This window comes from Schistocerca gregaria, chromosome 3, assembly GCF_023897955.1.
Source record: "Schistocerca gregaria isolate iqSchGreg1 chromosome 3, iqSchGreg1.2, whole genome shotgun sequence".
NCBI lineage: Eukaryota > Metazoa > Arthropoda > Insecta > Orthoptera > Acrididae > Schistocerca > Schistocerca gregaria.
This window is the reverse complement of record NC_064922.1, coordinates 764,466,693-764,484,243: the sequence shown is the minus strand read 5'-3', so window position 1 is coordinate 764,484,243 and position 17,551 is coordinate 764,466,693.

Here is a 17,551-nt window from a genome sequence, read left to right as displayed (position 1 = left end):
CTTTTGTAGGGATTACTGAAAGTCAGATTACGTTGTGCTAAAAATATTGTGTGTTAGTTTATTGATGATTTGGTTGCTTCTTTTCCTTGCTACAGCAAAAAATGTTACAAATATGAAAGATATTTTATTGGGTTTGTAAAAGTGTGATGGTTTACTTACGTAAAATTAAATTAAAGTAAAACTGATTTTGCGTCTCAGATCGGATTTTTCGTGCACAAATATTTTCTAAGTGCTCCTTTTCAGTGCCACAACACTGGGTTCCCAGAATCCTTCTGAAGATAACGTAGACACTTTGCAGCATATTTCTCCTTGTTGTGTTACTTTCTAGGCTGCTTTTCCGGTCCACATAGGGCTTTCCGCGTAAAAATTGGGTAACTTTGAACCATTCTATTACGGAAACGAATAAATGCATTAAGAAAATTTTCACAGGTGTTGTAGATCCTGATCTTCGGAACATATCATAAGAAAATCAGCCATCTGCTGTTAATAGCTGCCTTCTAATATGCAGCAGGGTTTCGGTACCCAAAAAACAAGTTTTTAGGTTGTTCCTGGATAACTGATAAAACGTTTTGAAAAGGGGAGAGGGAGGGGGTGGTTCTTTGCATAAATACCTAGAGAATTTACCATCAGAATCTGAGCTATTTGCTGCGGTTACTTATTGGAATCTCCGCTGCTGACGGGGAAAAAAATGTTGAAACATTTTTTTCAGGTTTTCTCAGGTACATCCCATGAACTACATGGTGCCTCCACATGATCCTCAAAGCGCACCATAGACGAAATGTAATGCAAAAATGGTCAACTCATTGCTTCATATCACTAAGCTGGAAGAGATATGTAGAACACTTACAGTAATACGATCCTTCTGTTGGTCATACAAATTGTTCCAAGCTCAAGGCTTATCCAAAACACTTCATCCTACCTTTTTATCACTAATAGCACCCGAGGTAGATGCCTTGAAAAGATACCACTTTCACGCATGGTGTTCTGGTATATATTTGTAGCGCATGTTTTCACATACGGATCGATGGGATGGGCGAGATCAGCCAGAAATGGTCATATAATCATTAGCACTTATGCGACAGAGTAACAATGGGGACCATGGACTACTACGATGTGTTTGCCCAGATCATCACCAAACCCCCGCCACGTTTCACTCTTGGGACGTAAAGTCGGCCAGAAATTGGAAACAGCGTGAAAGCAAAGGACATTACTCCATTGTCGAGGTATTACGGCATCGGCAACACGTCTTCCTGTTACGGAAATTAGCATCACGGATATTTGGTTTTGCAATTCCAGTTCGCCCGCAATTCCCTGCTTATGGAACTCTCTTCGTGTTGTTTTGGCGCTGAGAGGTTTCGCCAGTGGAACATTCAGTTCTGCAATGACTTTTTCAGCTACCGTCCTCTTACTTTTTAGTCACAATACACTTTAATGACTCTGTCGCGATCACTCAACACACTTCAGCTGTCTTGGTTACTGAAGCACCCACCATAAGAGCACCAACAATTCGCTCTCGTTAGAATTCACGTAGGTCCAACAGAATGCAATCGCAACTAAACACAATACTGTCCTGGCAATGACTGACACTTGGGACGTATTGAAAATATTGCTCAGGTACCGTTCGTGGCCAAATATAATATCGCCAACCTTCAGGCTTGACTGTCATCTGCATTTGTGTTGAAGCATGCATTTCTAGCGGTGCTTCCTTATTTTTGTCCAGCTCCTGCACAAATAACTCGTTAGATGCTGTCCAGCGTTGTGTCCCATCCGTATGATCTTCACTTGGTTGCCATGTACGATTGAGATTTTGAAGCAAATTTCGCACATCTTGGTGGAAGTTGTGAAATATGAGCAAAACTCACGCATATAATGAATCAGCCATACGTGCTACTTGTGCAGAAGGCTGGACTAGGAACAATAGAGAAATCAGCTGTAGCAGATCATGCTCTTCAGTCAGAAAACCACGAAGTGAAGTTTCCTGAAACAGAAATTTTATCTACAACGTCAAATTATTATCCATGACTGTGTAGAGAAGCCATTGAAATTAATAAGCATCAGGACAATTTTAATAGAAAAGAGGTGGCAATGAAACTTAGCGACATATGGACAGTAGCTCCGCAAAATCGCTAGATAATTTTATCTTTGACAAGACGACAATTGATAGTTAATTTTTATCTCTGACAAGGATTGTCTCTGCTCATCACGTCTTATTTCGACCACGTCCCCTTTCCTGCAGTATACATGTCGCTCTCGGACGTCCGACTCAGCGGAGGAACGCCTCTGAAGATGTCCAGCGCAGTCTTGGACGAAACGTCAGGAACAGAAGAGTTTCTTGGACCATGACCTCACATCCCGAAAGATTTACCAGCAGCTATGTCATCCGGTCATGAAAGCCTTCGTTCTATGATCTGTAGTTCCTACAGTGTTCCACATCCGCCCGACTCGTTTTATATGGCGTCCACTGCTGCCAGCTGCTATCTGTGTGTGGTTATTGTCCGTTGACGTTCAACGTAGGTAATGAAACCGTCGGTGGAGGTTCAGGGGCGTCCTTGGCAATGTCATAGTTTTTACCGTTGCTTTCCAGAAACACTGCAGTATACAGATACGTACAACGCGATGGCCAGTCTATGTACCAGCCAGCTCCAGTCACTTGCTACTATTCTATCCACCAGAACAATTTGATGTGGGCAAGCAGTACTGTCCATGTAGAAGTCCGTATTAACTGAAGATCAGAGAAGTGACCACCGTCTGTCATCAGCATGGTGTGATAAAAAGCATCCGGACACTTAATAGCGAGCATTAATGTGGAGTTTATGCATCCTTTGCTTTATGACGACTTCAACTCTGCTGGGCACACTTTACTTTCAGTGTGGTGTCGAGATGTGTGTGGAGGAACGGCACTCAATTTCTACTTAAGAGCTGAAACCAGAGAAGGTACTGAAGTTGGACGCTGTGACATGGAGTGATGTCGATGTTCTAAGTCATCCTGACTGTGTTCCATTGTGTTTATGCCTGGACTCTAATCAGGTCAGTTCATTTCAGGAATGTAATCGTGCAAAAACCAATGTCTCAGAGATTTTACTTGACGACTTTATGACAGTGTGTAACGCCAGAAATGCATATCCTCCTATTTCCATCTATTATACTATAAATATATTCCTTATTTTGTTACCTGAAGAAATGACATTTCTGTGTCTTTATATATTGTAATTGTTTTACAATATATATATATGTCGGTGTATAATTGGTTAGTTTTGTAAATATTATTTGTATTTTTACGCTGGGTGTTGCCTAGAAAAAACTATGCTATCTTGGAAAGTGTAACTCTGCCGCGTGGAACGCGGGCATAGAGGAGTCTGGCTGGAGTAGGGCGGTGCAGCAGGTGTATTGAGGGACGCTGCCGCGAGTTGCCGAGCTTTCGGGGTTTGGCAGCATGTAACTGCGCTCGAACTGCTGTGATAGTTTCTGGCACGGTGTCGCGGATGGGGAACATCAGCTGGCACAAATCAAGAGCCCGTTTCGCTTGGTGACCGTGTCGAGAAGAAGGCGCGCCAACATCCAGCTTCTGCAACAGCGACGGCCGACGATAAGTGATTGTCGCCACCTCCTCGAACGACGGCTTCAAACCTTCAATCAGCCAACGAGGAAGTCTGAAAGCACGTAAAGTTTTAGAACTGTATTTCAGACACTCTCTGTCTCTTCCTCTCCTTCTGCCTCAGTCCTCTCACTTCTGTCTATTAATCCTTATCAAAAATTGTCATCTACACTCCTGGAAATTGAAATAAGAACACCGTGAATTCATTGTCCCAGGAAGGGGAAACTTTATTGACACATTCCTGGGGTCAGATACATCACATGATCACACTGACAGAACCACAGGCACGTAGACACAGGCAACAGAGCATGCACAATGTCGGCACTAGTACAGTGTATATCCACCTTTCGCAGCAATGCAGGCTGCTGTTCTCCCATGGAGACGATCGTAGAGATGCTGGATGTAGTCCTGTGGAACGGCTTGCCATGCCATTTCCACCTGGAGCCTCAGTTGGACCAGCGTTCGTGCTGCACGTGCAGACCGCGTGAGACGACGCTTCATCCAGTCCCAAACATGCTCAATGGGGGACAGATCCGGAGATCTTGCTGGCCAGGGTAGTTGACTTACACCTTCTAGAGCACGTTGGGTGGCACGGGATACATGCGGACGTGCATTGTCCTGTTGGAACAGCAAGTTCCCTTGCCGGTCTAGGAATGGTAGAACGATGGGTTCGATGACGGTTTGGATGTACCGTGCACTATTCAGTGTCCCCTCGACGATCACCAGAGGTGTGCGGCCAGTGTAGGAGATCGCTCCCCACACTATGATGCCGGGTGTTGGCCCTGTGTGCCTCGGTCGTATGCGGTCCTGATTGTGGCGCTCACCTGCACGGCGCAAAACACGCATACGACCATCATTGGCAACAAGGCAGAAGCGACTCTCATCGCTGAAGACGACACGTCTCCATTCGTCCCTCCATTCACGCCTGTCGCGACACCACTGGAGGCGGGCTGCACGATGTTGGGCCGTGAGCGGAAGACGGCCTAACGGTGTGCGGGACCGTAGCCCAGCTTCATGGAGACGGTTGCGAATGGTCCTCGCCGATACCCCAGGAGCAACAGTGTCCCTAATTTGCTGGGAAGTGGCGGTGCGGTCCCCTACGGCACTGCGTAGGATCCTACGGTCTTGGCGTGCATCCGTGCGTCGCTGCGGTCCGGTCCCAGGTCGACGGGCACGTGTACCTTCCGCCGACCACTGGCGACAACATCGATGTACTGTGGAGACCTCACGCCCCACGTGTTGAGCAATTCGGCGGTACGTCCACCCGGCCTCCCGCATGCCCACTATACGCCCTCGCTCAAAGTCCGTCAACTGCACATACGGTTCACGTCCACGCTGTCGCGGCATGCTACCAGTGTTAAAGCCTGCGATGGAGCTCCGTATGCCACGGCAAACTGGCTGACACTGACGGTGGCAGTGGACAAATGCTGCGCAGCTAGCGCCATTCGACGGCCAACACCGCGGTTCCTGGTGTATCCGCTGTGCCGTGCGTGTGATCATTGCTTGTACAGCCTTCTCGCAGTGTCCGGAGCAAGTATGGTGGGTCTGACACACCGGTGTCAATGTGTTCTTTTTTCCATTTTCAGGAGTGTATGTGTAAGTTGACTGGTGTAGCCAATATGATTATTGTACTTAGAGTTTGTAACATTTCACCTGATTGTTATTAACAAGTGTGAAATTTAAAGCCATTTTAACATTTCACCTGATTGTATAAACGAGTACGAATGTTAAGGTGTTTTAACTTGTCAAAATCGTACTTATATGTCACCTGAAGTACGCACGCATATATTCGACACCTCAAAACAAACACCTCCAAATCCTTTAAATAATTATTCTGTAATAATGTTGTTACTATGTATATTATATGTACTTTGCGAATATGTCTTCTCTTCTGCTATACGAACCTTGCACGCAGCAGATGCCAGACGCCATATTTGTTTACAAATGTGACAGTATACATGTGATGTGTTACAACAGCGAATAGGAACCTGTGACCACTGGAGGTACTCTATTTTACTTATTTTATGTTTACCAATAGATATCAGTTTAATTTTTGTCAGAAGAAATCCAAAACCAAATTTCTGCAATAGTGTCTTGTTTCTCCACTAGGCAGTGCCACAAGTTCCTCCAAAAATCGGAACACAACACACACACACACACAAATATCATACTAAATAATGTAAATCCACCCGATGATGGAGGTTGAAACCTTTGAAACGCGTCGTTGAAATAAATAAAACCGTAGCTGGTAACAGTAAGCTTGTTGTTTCATTTAATTCCTTCTTTTTCAGTTATTATAGTAGTTGTCCATAGGACTGGCGACCGTAATTTTCCCCAAATCCGCACATTTACTTTCTTTATTAACTTTAACCTTTTTCAAAATTAATTTTCACCAATTTCGCTTGCATTTTTCCTTTCATTTAGATGTAACCTTTCCTCCCTCTTTACCGACAGATTAACTTCGCTGACGATTGCTTTTCCCAAATTTTCATTAGGTATACGCGGTTTAATTTTCCACTGTCATTAAGGTCGGTAAATGAGGGGGAGGTTACAAGTGTTCATTGGCACTCTGATACAATCATCGTGTGCGAACTGTGTCTCTGCTGTACATAGCAAACAGTGCTATAAAATAGATTCATATCCTACCTCATTGAGTAAGTCTAGGAGGGTTTGAATGACTAACAGATCTGATACTCAGGTAACATCCAGTGATAAGTCAACGTTTGAAGTCACTGAAATCTCCTGTTCTACTCCTATACTGACAACACAATGCCCTGCCTTCTTTTAAGTTGCGGGAACGTCTCTAGTGACGTCTAGTGATTAACTACAAGGAAAGCTTGTGATGTTATTTTATCCATGTATGATTTTCAACGTGATCCTTCCTACTCTCCCAAACTAAACCCTGCCCACGATCACAATGTTCTGACTCTACGATGGCTATACTGGCTACTACGGCTGTGCGGTAAAAATCATTCTATAAATTGAACCACATCGTCCCACTGAATTATTATTCAGTCTCGAACTTGATGACCCCGCAAAAAAAAAGCTGCTTCAGAACTGCCGAAACCAGGACACACGACGTCACTCGTAGAGTAACGAAATAAAATGTTCTGAGCCACCGAAACACCGATTCTTGGAATACTTGAACTCTTAGATAGGTGTATGCTTTGCGGTAAATTGCCTCGCAAGTATCACAAGATGCAATCGTCCAGTAAAGGCCAGGTGGAACTGGCTTTGTATAATGAACCTACATAGTAATCCTTGTAATACTGTTCTACGACGAATATTTCTTGTTTCCGAAGACTCTGTCCTGCGAAAAATGGTTTCTGTTTGGAATTAAGTTACACATCTCACTTAGATACCACTTTTTGCCTACACTGAATGCAGAAACACGAGTGAAACATAATATTCATAATTATCTGCTTTTTGATGTAGCATACAAAGGTGTTATAGGTGTTATCAGGAAGAATTAAGTAACAAAAAAAAAAGAGATCACATTCTAGTGTGCCTAACAGGTAATAACGTCATTGGTCGGACACGTAGTTAATAACTAGAGTATACAAGGGACAGAAACATGAATTTTCCGTCAGTAACAGTACAAAGTATTACAGAAAATTAATGAATAGTGGAACAAAAGCGTAAATTTTGTATTAAGTCACCTGAAATCAGACAAAAACAGTGCAGTCTGTAATATAAAATAAATTACTAGCACGACACCAGAAAGTAACTTACATGTTGCCAGAATTGTCCATTGGCGTATTGTCGGCAGTAATGCCGACGAATGTTCAGTTACCAAATACGCCAGGGTAAGCTACAGAATCATCTCACATGCTCATCAAGTATAAGAATAGCATTAAAGCAAACAGAGTATACAGAATACATTGAGAAATGGTCCTTTCATGTTTGGAAGGTGGAGAGCGCAGCCGATCATTGGTGAATAAGAAACAAACTTTTTGGCATTGAAGCTTTTATTGAAAGTGTTATTTTTACTATTAAGTTCTAACAAGCTAAGGAAAAAAATTACAAAGAAAAATAAGGCCGTAAGAAAATGACCAATAAAACAGATTAAACGTATGGATTTGTAGCCAAATTCTAGAAAGGAAATCAAGTGCAACTAAAGGAAACAGTCTAGATTCTGCATTCAATAATTTAGGGTAATCTGGCAAAATCAATTACTCAAATAAATCTTTGGTAAAGACTAACCTATAGAATTGGTCTCGTAATTTCAGATAAAAAACTTAAGGACAAATATTTAAAAAATACGCAAAAATACATATACGCACAATTAGGTGAAATAGAGCCATTCACTAAATTTAAATATTTTGAAAAAACACAAAGGGGAATGAACTAGAAAAGATTGTAACAGATGTAAGAGCTAATCAGTTCGGAAGAGCAGGTGGTTTAACTAAAAAGTTCTTCTGCAGTAAATTCGTCACTAGAAATACAAACCTAAAACACTATATTACAGTGGTAAGGCCATAATGTTTACACCCGTTTGAATGCCTGAAGATGAACCAGTCGACAATAGGGGACTTCAGAAATAATGGAAGAACGGGACAGGAGTAGAACCAAAGAATCGGAAATAAAAAGAAACATTTCAAAGAATAAAATATTAAACGTAATACGCTTTCAAGGTATAATAAATAACAACGAATGACTACGTGGACAGGGGACAGAAAACCACATGGGCATGGAGAGAAGAAAACTCAGTACTGAAAAAATAGGAAAAAATAAAAATAACTCAAGTTGTTATCTGGTCTTCGTCAGTTAACACTAAGATAAAAAAAGCGTGAAACATATTTCTAAAACTGTACATTACAGCAGGTAGCGCGTCTAAACTGTAGGGTAAAGCGTCCTTTCGTGTAGGCAAACTAGAAAGAACAGAATGAAACTAAGAAGTAAGGGAGACGTCTGAAGCTTGTGCACTGCCCAGGCGCCTTGTCTATACGAGCTGAAACAGAGCAACGGAAAGCACGAAGGGAGAGCGCGAATAACAGAAGCAGGTAACGAACAAGGAAATAAGCTGGCGTACGCCGAGGAAACCCCGGTCTTTACAGAGTGCAATTCGTTAAGTGTATTGCGTGTGGAGTCGGGCAAATGTTCATGAATATTCATTTCGTCACAGAAAAGGATAAAGGAACCTTTCTGCTTCACGCGAAGACACTTCAGCTAATGCCTACGCTACGTACTTAGTGCTTTTAGTTTTAAGGTGCACGAGAAAGAAAGATATAAATATACTGACCACCTCCTTCCCTCCCTCCCAGTTCATTATATCCTTCGTGCCGTGTTTCGAAATGTCGACTTTTCTGCCTAAAGATATTGGCGTTGCGGTCTGAAGTAAATATGACGTAGGCTCCGGAAACTAGATATCTGTTATGACTGATGATAATGACAGAATATAAGGGTAGACGTAATACGGTATGAACTTTAAACAAAATTTATGTACTGTGTTTTTTGGTATAAGTTAAGCAATTTATTAACAAAATCTGCGACAAAATAAGAAAAGTTAGTTGCTTTGTATCGTAAAGCGCCCTGGAGAGTTATTACCTTTGTTCTGTACACACCAAATATTAGAAAACCACATCAGTTATTGAGTCGTAATATTCAGTATTTACTGTAACATTACGTTAAAAATACCATTCTAAGGTTATACAATATACGGTCTGAGGTAATGCAAGGATTTTGTTTAAGGAGGATGTGAAAGGAAATAGTCTTCTGCTAATTGGTAGGATAGTATAATTCTGTCGATATAGAGGGATCTGATCATGGTTTAAAAATAAATACCAACAACGTCTTTCTGCAATGAGGTAGCAAACTACAAAGTGAGGAAATTAATACTGTCGTTATTCTAATTCTACTCTGTAAACGTAACGTATTTGTGTCACTTGTTGGATTGCGGTACAAAATATTCAAAACCCAACCGCGAGTCTCTGTGTTGCAAAAGAATGTCGTCCACGTAACGCATTACGTAACTGCGATTAGCGTTGTTCAGTTATGGGACTTCACTTTAATTGTATTTGCGTCTGTGGTGGTGACGTGTTAGCAAATGATACGACTAAACTCTGAGAGAAGCCTCCAAAGGGAAGAATATATAAAAATAGAGGAACGAGAGACAAAATTCCGATTAACTGAACTAATTACATCAACATGGATTTGAACATCTTAAAAGGAAATGAGTATTAAATGAACACTTTAGGAGACAAAAAAGAGTTCGTAACAGTACTCTGCATGCAGCAATATCTGCATGCAGGTTAAGAAAGACGTAAGCCCTTACTGCTTCGACGCAGATTTTCTCCCCTCGCTGCACCAGCGTCCTCTAGCGGCACATGACATTATGGATTCCTGTCGATGGAAACTGCAGCGTCCTCTGAGTAGCAATCAAATTTTCACCTCCAAGTATAAAAACAGCATAAATCGTACTTAATGCTGATATTTACACGTAGATCTGAACTCTGTGTTCGCATTAACAGTAATGGAAAATATAAGTAACTGATACGACGACGGTCGAGTATGCACCACAACAGGGCTAAATGAAACTACCAGACGCAAACAAGTATGTTCGTATGCGCTTATCACATCTGCAGAAAGTAGGCACCTCCCTATCTGAAATGTACCTTTAGCTAGAAAAAACAAAAGTTCATATTATCGTATAAAATGGTAACTCTGTTCTTGAGCACCTCTGTTACTAGAGTTACTACTTCACACGATACTTCGAATCAAGTATTCTGATGAACAGCCATACTCGAAATCGTCAGTAATGATTTATAAGTGGACTCCTATTATTTAGTGGCCTCAAGCAGTTTTAGTGTTGTGCTCATTTGTACTACACAGCTGTAGTTTAGTGAACGACTACATCCGGCAGCAAACGATTTAAGTGTACGGAGAGACTTGAATCCCAGCATGCATATGAAGGACGAGCTGTAGTGGCATACCGATGCTCTTATTCCAACGCCATGCTAATGGAATATTTGCAGAAAGAAAGGCATTCACTTCACATGGGGTTTATGTATGCAACCATTTATAGCATCACACTGTTCTCTACTATTATTCGGGGCAGTATGACGTCTTGCAAGCCTAATAAAGCATCCTCACATCCTCAGTTTCTTATCAACATCCGTGACAATGTTCCACATCTCTCTGGCTTTAACCTCTCTCTCTCTCTCTCTCTCTCTCTCTCTCTCTCTCTATCTGGGCCAAACTTAATAGCCTACGTTATGGTGCTGGAAGATTTGTTTCTGCTTTATATAACTGAGTCTTCGTTAGAGTTTCCTGCTTGTGACTGTGGTACTGAAGTGCAAGGCATGTGTAAATCAGCAAGTACCACTCTTTGCCACTGTTTACTGGTTGCATTGAGTCGCTAAATCAAATACAACCTGAGACACTATCCTGAAAGGACAAGTAACAGTTGTGAAGCACACGCTGGATGCTGGCAGAGTTTCGTTATTACATTGTGCATATATACTTCTGTAAACGTGAGTGAGGTGATACCAGCTGGCCATGACAATGGAAGCAGACAGATGGATACTAACAACAAGCCGGCCGAGATGGCCGAGCGGTTCTGGGAGCTACACTATGGAACCGCGCGTCGTCTGCGGTCACAGGTTCGAATCCTGCCTCGGGCATGGATGTGTGTGACGTCCTTACGTTGGTTAGGTTTAAGTAGTTGTAAGTTCTAGGGGACTGATGACCTCAGCAGTTAAGTCGCTTATAGCCATTTGAACCATTTTTTGAACTAACAACAAAAGCTGCCTATACTGTCGCAAGTCAGCACCCAGCTTTATCCTTGAAATAGTTTTGTAAATTCCTGCACGCCATCTGAAGAAGAGCCTGAAAACGTTCGAAAATAGGTTCACGGAGTGAATAAATGACTATTTCAAAGAAGTGACTGGTTGCAATTTTATCTATTTACAGAGAGGTCTTCTTCACCTCTTTTGTGCTTCTCTTCACGAGGGAAATAAATTTGTGACGTAGCAATCTGTTGCCGGCCGCGGTGGTCTCGCGGTTCTAGGCGCGCAGTCCGGAACCGTGCGACCGCTACGGCGCAGGTTCGAATCCTGCCTCGGGCATGGATGTGTATGGTGTCCTTAGGTTAGTTAGGTTTAAGTAGTTCTAAGTTCTAGGGGACTAATGACCACAGCAGTTGAGTCCCATAGTGCTCAGAGCCATTTGAACCATAGCATTCTGTTCTTTGTATACAGCCATGCACAGGGATTGGGCAAAAATGTAGGGACACCGCAAGAAACGAACATAAATGCAGATGCTAACCAGGCATACAGTTTGTGCTGTTGTATGTACTCGACCGCGAGCGGCACCTGTGAAATATTCTTAATATTTTACAACTATAGTTGTTGGTTGGTTGGTTGATATGTGGGATGGGACCAAACAGCGAGTTCATCGGTCCCTTTAAAAGGAACGATCCTGGGATTTGACTGAAGCGATTTAAGAAAATCACGGAAAACCTAAATAAGGAACTCCGGACGCGGGTCTGAACCGTCGCGTCGCGTCGTCCTTCCGAATGCGAGTCCAGTGTCTAACCGCTGTGCCACTTCGCTCGATCTGTCAATCGTCAAAACAGTGTTCTGTGAGTGCCTTATGTCGGAGCCATGTGAATTCGAACGTGGCCAAATTGTTGATGCTCGTATGGGGGTGCTTCCATGCCAAGGCAGCCGAAGTGATTGGTATTTCAAAAGGAACCGTATCGAAGAATTACACCGCATGCAGGAAAAGCGGAGAAATATCATCGGCTAAGCCACAACGCGATTGCAAGTGCGTGTTAAGTAATAAGGACAGGCGGTCACTGAACACGATTGTGGCCAAAAATAACAGGACGGTGTCACTGCAGAGCTAAGAGGGGCACTCACGAACTTCCTCAGCACCAAAACAAAGCGAAGGGAGCTGTATCAGCTGAGAACTGTAATGCGATCTGGAATTCCGAAACCACTCATCAGTGAGACAAACGCCCGTATTAGGACAATGTGGTGGTGCCGAAACCATTAAATATGGACAGTGGAGCACTGGAAGAAAGTCATTTAGTCGGAGGAATTGTAAGTAGGCTGTTTAGGTTTTTATGTTGGTAACGCCACGTAGTGCTCTGTATGAAAGTCAGTGGATGTGTTGTGTGCAGTCTGTGGCTGGTTAGCATCGTTGTAATATTCGCTATTGTAGTGTTGGGCAGTTGGCTGTTAACAGCGCGTGGCGTTGCGCAATTGGAGGTGAGCCGCCAGCAGTGGTGGATGTGGGGAGAGAGATGGTGGAGTTTTGAGAGCGGATGATCTGGACGTGTGTCCATCAGAGACAGTAAATTTGTAAGACTGGGTGTCATGAACTGATATATATATATCAGTTCATGACACCCAGTCTTGAACTGATATATATATATATATATATATATATATATATATATATATATATATATATATATATCAGTCCATGACACCCAGTCAGTTCATGACACCCAGTCTTACAAATTTACTGTCTCTGATGGACACACGTCCAGATCATCCGCTCTCAAAACTCCACCATCTCTCTCCCCACATCCACCACTGCTGGCGGCTCACCTCCAATTGCGCAACGCCACGCGCTGTTTCCAGTTTCCGGCTGAGTTTACTTTCTAATACTGAAACATGACGGGGATTCGTTGAAGTTTTGGCGCGAGCCCTATCCTGGCATTCTATCGACCCCATGGTTAGTCTGCAAGACCGCATTAGTGCCAAGGATTATGTGACAGTCTTGGTTGATCAAGTGCATTCGTTGGTACAATGTTTGTTTCTCGATGGTGATCCGTGGTCCAAGACGGCAGAGCACCTGTTGACACATCACACATTGTCCATGAGTGGTTTTGTGAGCACTAGTATGAATTATCGGATCTTCCCTGGACACCACAGCCACCAAATCTCAGTGTTGCTGAGCCTTTGTCGTCATCTTTGCAGAGAAGGGTGAGTGATCGCAATCCAGACATCGTTTGTTGAACATAGCACTATTTTGCAGGGAGAAAGACACAGTATTCTCTTGAAAACTATACACTGTCTCTATTTAATCATTGTAAGAAGACTGGAAAATGTTGTGAATGCATGCGGGTTTCCTACATCGTAACGTACATGATAAAATCTTGCTGAAGGACTTTTGACGTTTTACATCTCGGCTGTTTTTCACACATGTTTAGTTTATTCTATCTTGCTCTGTTGGCCAATTTCGGCTTCACAGACCATTTCCAAGCGCAATAGGTGTCGACTGCCGAGGTGTAAAACTTCAATGAAGATACGGCTATGGTACTCTACATAGAGAAAATGGCAGTAAGTGTTTTTGGTCTTTCCATATTTTTGTCCAACAACTGGATCTGATTAGTTGTAAATGTTGTGAACAAGACCTCGTAAAAGTGCATTACATACTACACCTTTCGTAGAAACAGTGTAGTTGCTATGTTTTAAACCTTCGTCATAACTGTTTAGCTTCCTGATGAAAGGCCATTACAATCTGACAATTGTCCTCGTTATTACTATGTGACAAAAGATATAACGCCCTCTTGAGATAAAGATGGCGATTTATAATATTAAATTTTAAATTATTGTGAACTGAATTATTAGCTTAAAAGCTATTACGCTGGCAGGCGTTGATGACAGTGGGCTGAAATATTTTGTTTTTTCTGTCCAGCGATAGAAATAGTATGATCCAGCGATTGCAACATTTGTTTCGAGTTCCGTGAACAATTCTAGAGAACGCACGTACGGAGAAATTCTGACGCCTTCTTCTGCCTCCAGTTTTGAAGTTTTGTTACTTGCTTTGCCGTCAGCACTTGTCCTCCGCTTCAGCCTTTGCAACACCAATGGAATTACTGCAGAAAAAGCATTTCTGTATAAATTCTGCACGGGACTGTCATCTGCATTTGGTCTCCACCTGCAGTAATTAGTTTTCTTTTCTTTTTGGGGCAAGAGCTGCTTCGTGTCTGCTGGAATAGTAATTACAGCTGCCACAACAAATGTAAACTGTCCAGCTAAAGCAGGTAGTAGAAAGATAAATCTCATTGAAGTTTTCTCTATTAATTTTAGATGACGTAAAGTTTGTTTAACAAAGAATGTAATTAAAACTTCAGTTTCACCTCTTGTTAATGTTTCCGAATGTCTATATATAGAAGAATCGTTTTGTTCCAGGATTTCATTAAGCTCTCACAGAATCGTTTATTATGTCTAACAATTAAGTGAACTACGACGCGATAATATTTACATTTTTCAATGCTAAACGAAGCAGTGACGGCATGGAATTATGAAGTTTGTTATATGAAAGAGTTAACGAGATATACTTGTATAGCTGCTGCGCCCGATGTTTATCGAACTGGGAATGAGTCCACATGTTGGATTAACGAAAGTTGGTCTGGGGTACAGGCCATCCTGTGTAAAGTGTTTGAGCGACTTTTCACGTATGTGTCTAGCTAAAAACCAATATCGTTAACCCTCCCCACCTCAGAACACACCCCACTGACAGTTAAAATAAGAGTACGAGCTGTCTGTAAGCACACAATGTTCACAGGTAGATGCAGTAAATGGCCGTTCCCTCATAGAGTAACGTGACATTTGCGGCCATAGGATAGGGTACACTGGCTCAGAACTAAAAGAAATGTAGTTAGAAAATCGAGGGTGGGTGGGTCATCTGGAGGCTCTGCCATAAAGGAAGGAAAGGGGACCGAAGGACTCAGGAACGCTGTAGAAACTGCTGGTATTGGAAGCAGTCCTGAAACTTGTCACCTACACAGACTAACGAAAAAGGTTTATCATCAATAGTTAATACTCGTAGTTTCTTTGGAGGATTATTATTAAGTACAAGAACCTGTGTTTTGTGGTTATACGACGATCTGTCACGTGACGACACAATCGTGACGTCACAACCTGGGTCATTCCCTGTGGTTCCGATTTATTAGTTGCTTTAAATCGATCTTCTCAAGAGTGTAAGGAAATTCGACAAATCGGCATAAATGTCTTTTTCGTAATAATGACGTAAATAAAATAGTTGTAATATCCTGCAATTAGTTTTGAAGTATTTTTCTCAGTAACTGTAGGTAGTTCTCATGATCTTATGCATAGAACAGGTTACTATTTCAAGATTAATAGTCGCTCTTCCAGAACAAAAATTTCGTAGATGACTTTCATTTTGTGATGATGTTTTAAGGTAAGTAGTACCTATGAACAGTATTTACTGGCGAAATCTTTAATATAAGGCTTATAACTGAAACAGAAAGTATAGTTTACAAGGAAATTTCAATTAAACCATGGAGTTTTCACGTTTTCTTTCTGATACTTCGTTTTGTATTCGTTATTGGTTTGCTTCACAAGGATACAGAGTATTTTACTCACAATTTGATAAAATTTACTGGGGGTGCAGTTCTTTTGACCTGCATCAAAAAATTTATGAAGAGGAGGAGGAGCAAATTAGTGTTTAACGTCCCGTCGACAACGAGGTCATTGTAGACGGAGCACAAGCTCGGGTCAGGAAAGAACGGGGAAGGAAATCGGCCGTGCCCTTTCAAAGGAACCATCCCGGCATTTGCCTGAAGTGATCTAGGGAAATCACGGAAAACATAAATCAGGATGGCCGGACGCGGGATTGAATTGTCGTCCTCTCGAATGCGAGTCCAGTGTGCTAACCACTGCGCCACCTCGCTCTGTCATTCATGAAGAGGTTTTACAGTTAGTAAAATACGAAGTGTAATGAAAACTTACGTGCTGTATGATTCCATGTGACGAAATCGTCCTGTGTTTTGTTGTGATTTTTAAAATTAACAAGTTTGTTGACGTACACAACGTGAGAGTTGTTCAATTAATTGGAAAACTCTTTTCACCACACCACTCTCTATTTAGTGATAGCACACACGATAAACATAAACGAAGCTTGGCCCAGCTTCACATGAGTAAAATATACAACATTTTCAAAGATGTTAGTGTGGTAGATATGTTAGGTTACCGATTTTGCGAGAGTGCACGGGCATATTAAAATATTTGTTTGCTAGTGCAATGAAATTAATTTAAAAATTGAGAAGAGAAGTAAAATGGTTTACAATAATTTGTAATATGGCATTATACTGGGAGATTAGCATTTCAGATACAAAGGCTATAATAAACAATATCAAACATTACAGAAGCACAAAAAGATAATTTTTTTTTGTAGTGCTAGAGCTAAGTTTGTACACTGAATATGTACTAGCATTTTACATTATAAATAGTAATGTTTTTCAACATCAGTCTCTGAACATAATTTAAATGTGAATTTTACAGTAGAGTTATAAGTAGTTTATACTGCGTTCATACAAGAAGGAAAAAATAGTTATGACACAACTTTTAAAGCACTACTGGTCTCCTGGACTATGGAAATATTATGTTGGTTTAAAAGATGAGAAAATCTCAGGAAATAATTTAGGAAGGAGGTATTGGATGACTCTTCACTCAGCATGAGAACAGAAAAGTTGTTATTATGTGCATAAATTGTGCCACCCTTCTATGTGTGCAAGCTCCTGAGGTTGTGTAATGTGCATGATAAGCAGATTGTTTAAATTAATCAATTGTAGAGCATCGAGGTGCTTCTTATACCTTGTGTCAAGCCGGTCGGTGTGGCCGTGCGGTTCTAGGCGCTTCAGTCTGGAACCGCTTGACCGCTACGGTCGCAGGTTCGAATAGTGCTTCGGGCATGGATATGTGTGATGTCCTTAGGTTAGTTAGGTTTAAGTAGTTCTAAGTTCTATGGTACTGATAACCACAGATGTTAAGTCCCATAGTGCTCAGAGCGTTGTGTCAAAATTTCTACCTGTTTGGCCACTGTAGAAATTGGAGCAGTAATTACAGTTCGGTTTATCAATTCTAGATTTTTTTTTTTTTGGGGGGGGGGATACTAAGGTATGGAAGTGTGTGTACAATTCTCTGTTGAAGTTCATTATTGGTGTAAAAGGTGATTTTGAGATTTTTTTTAGTAGGT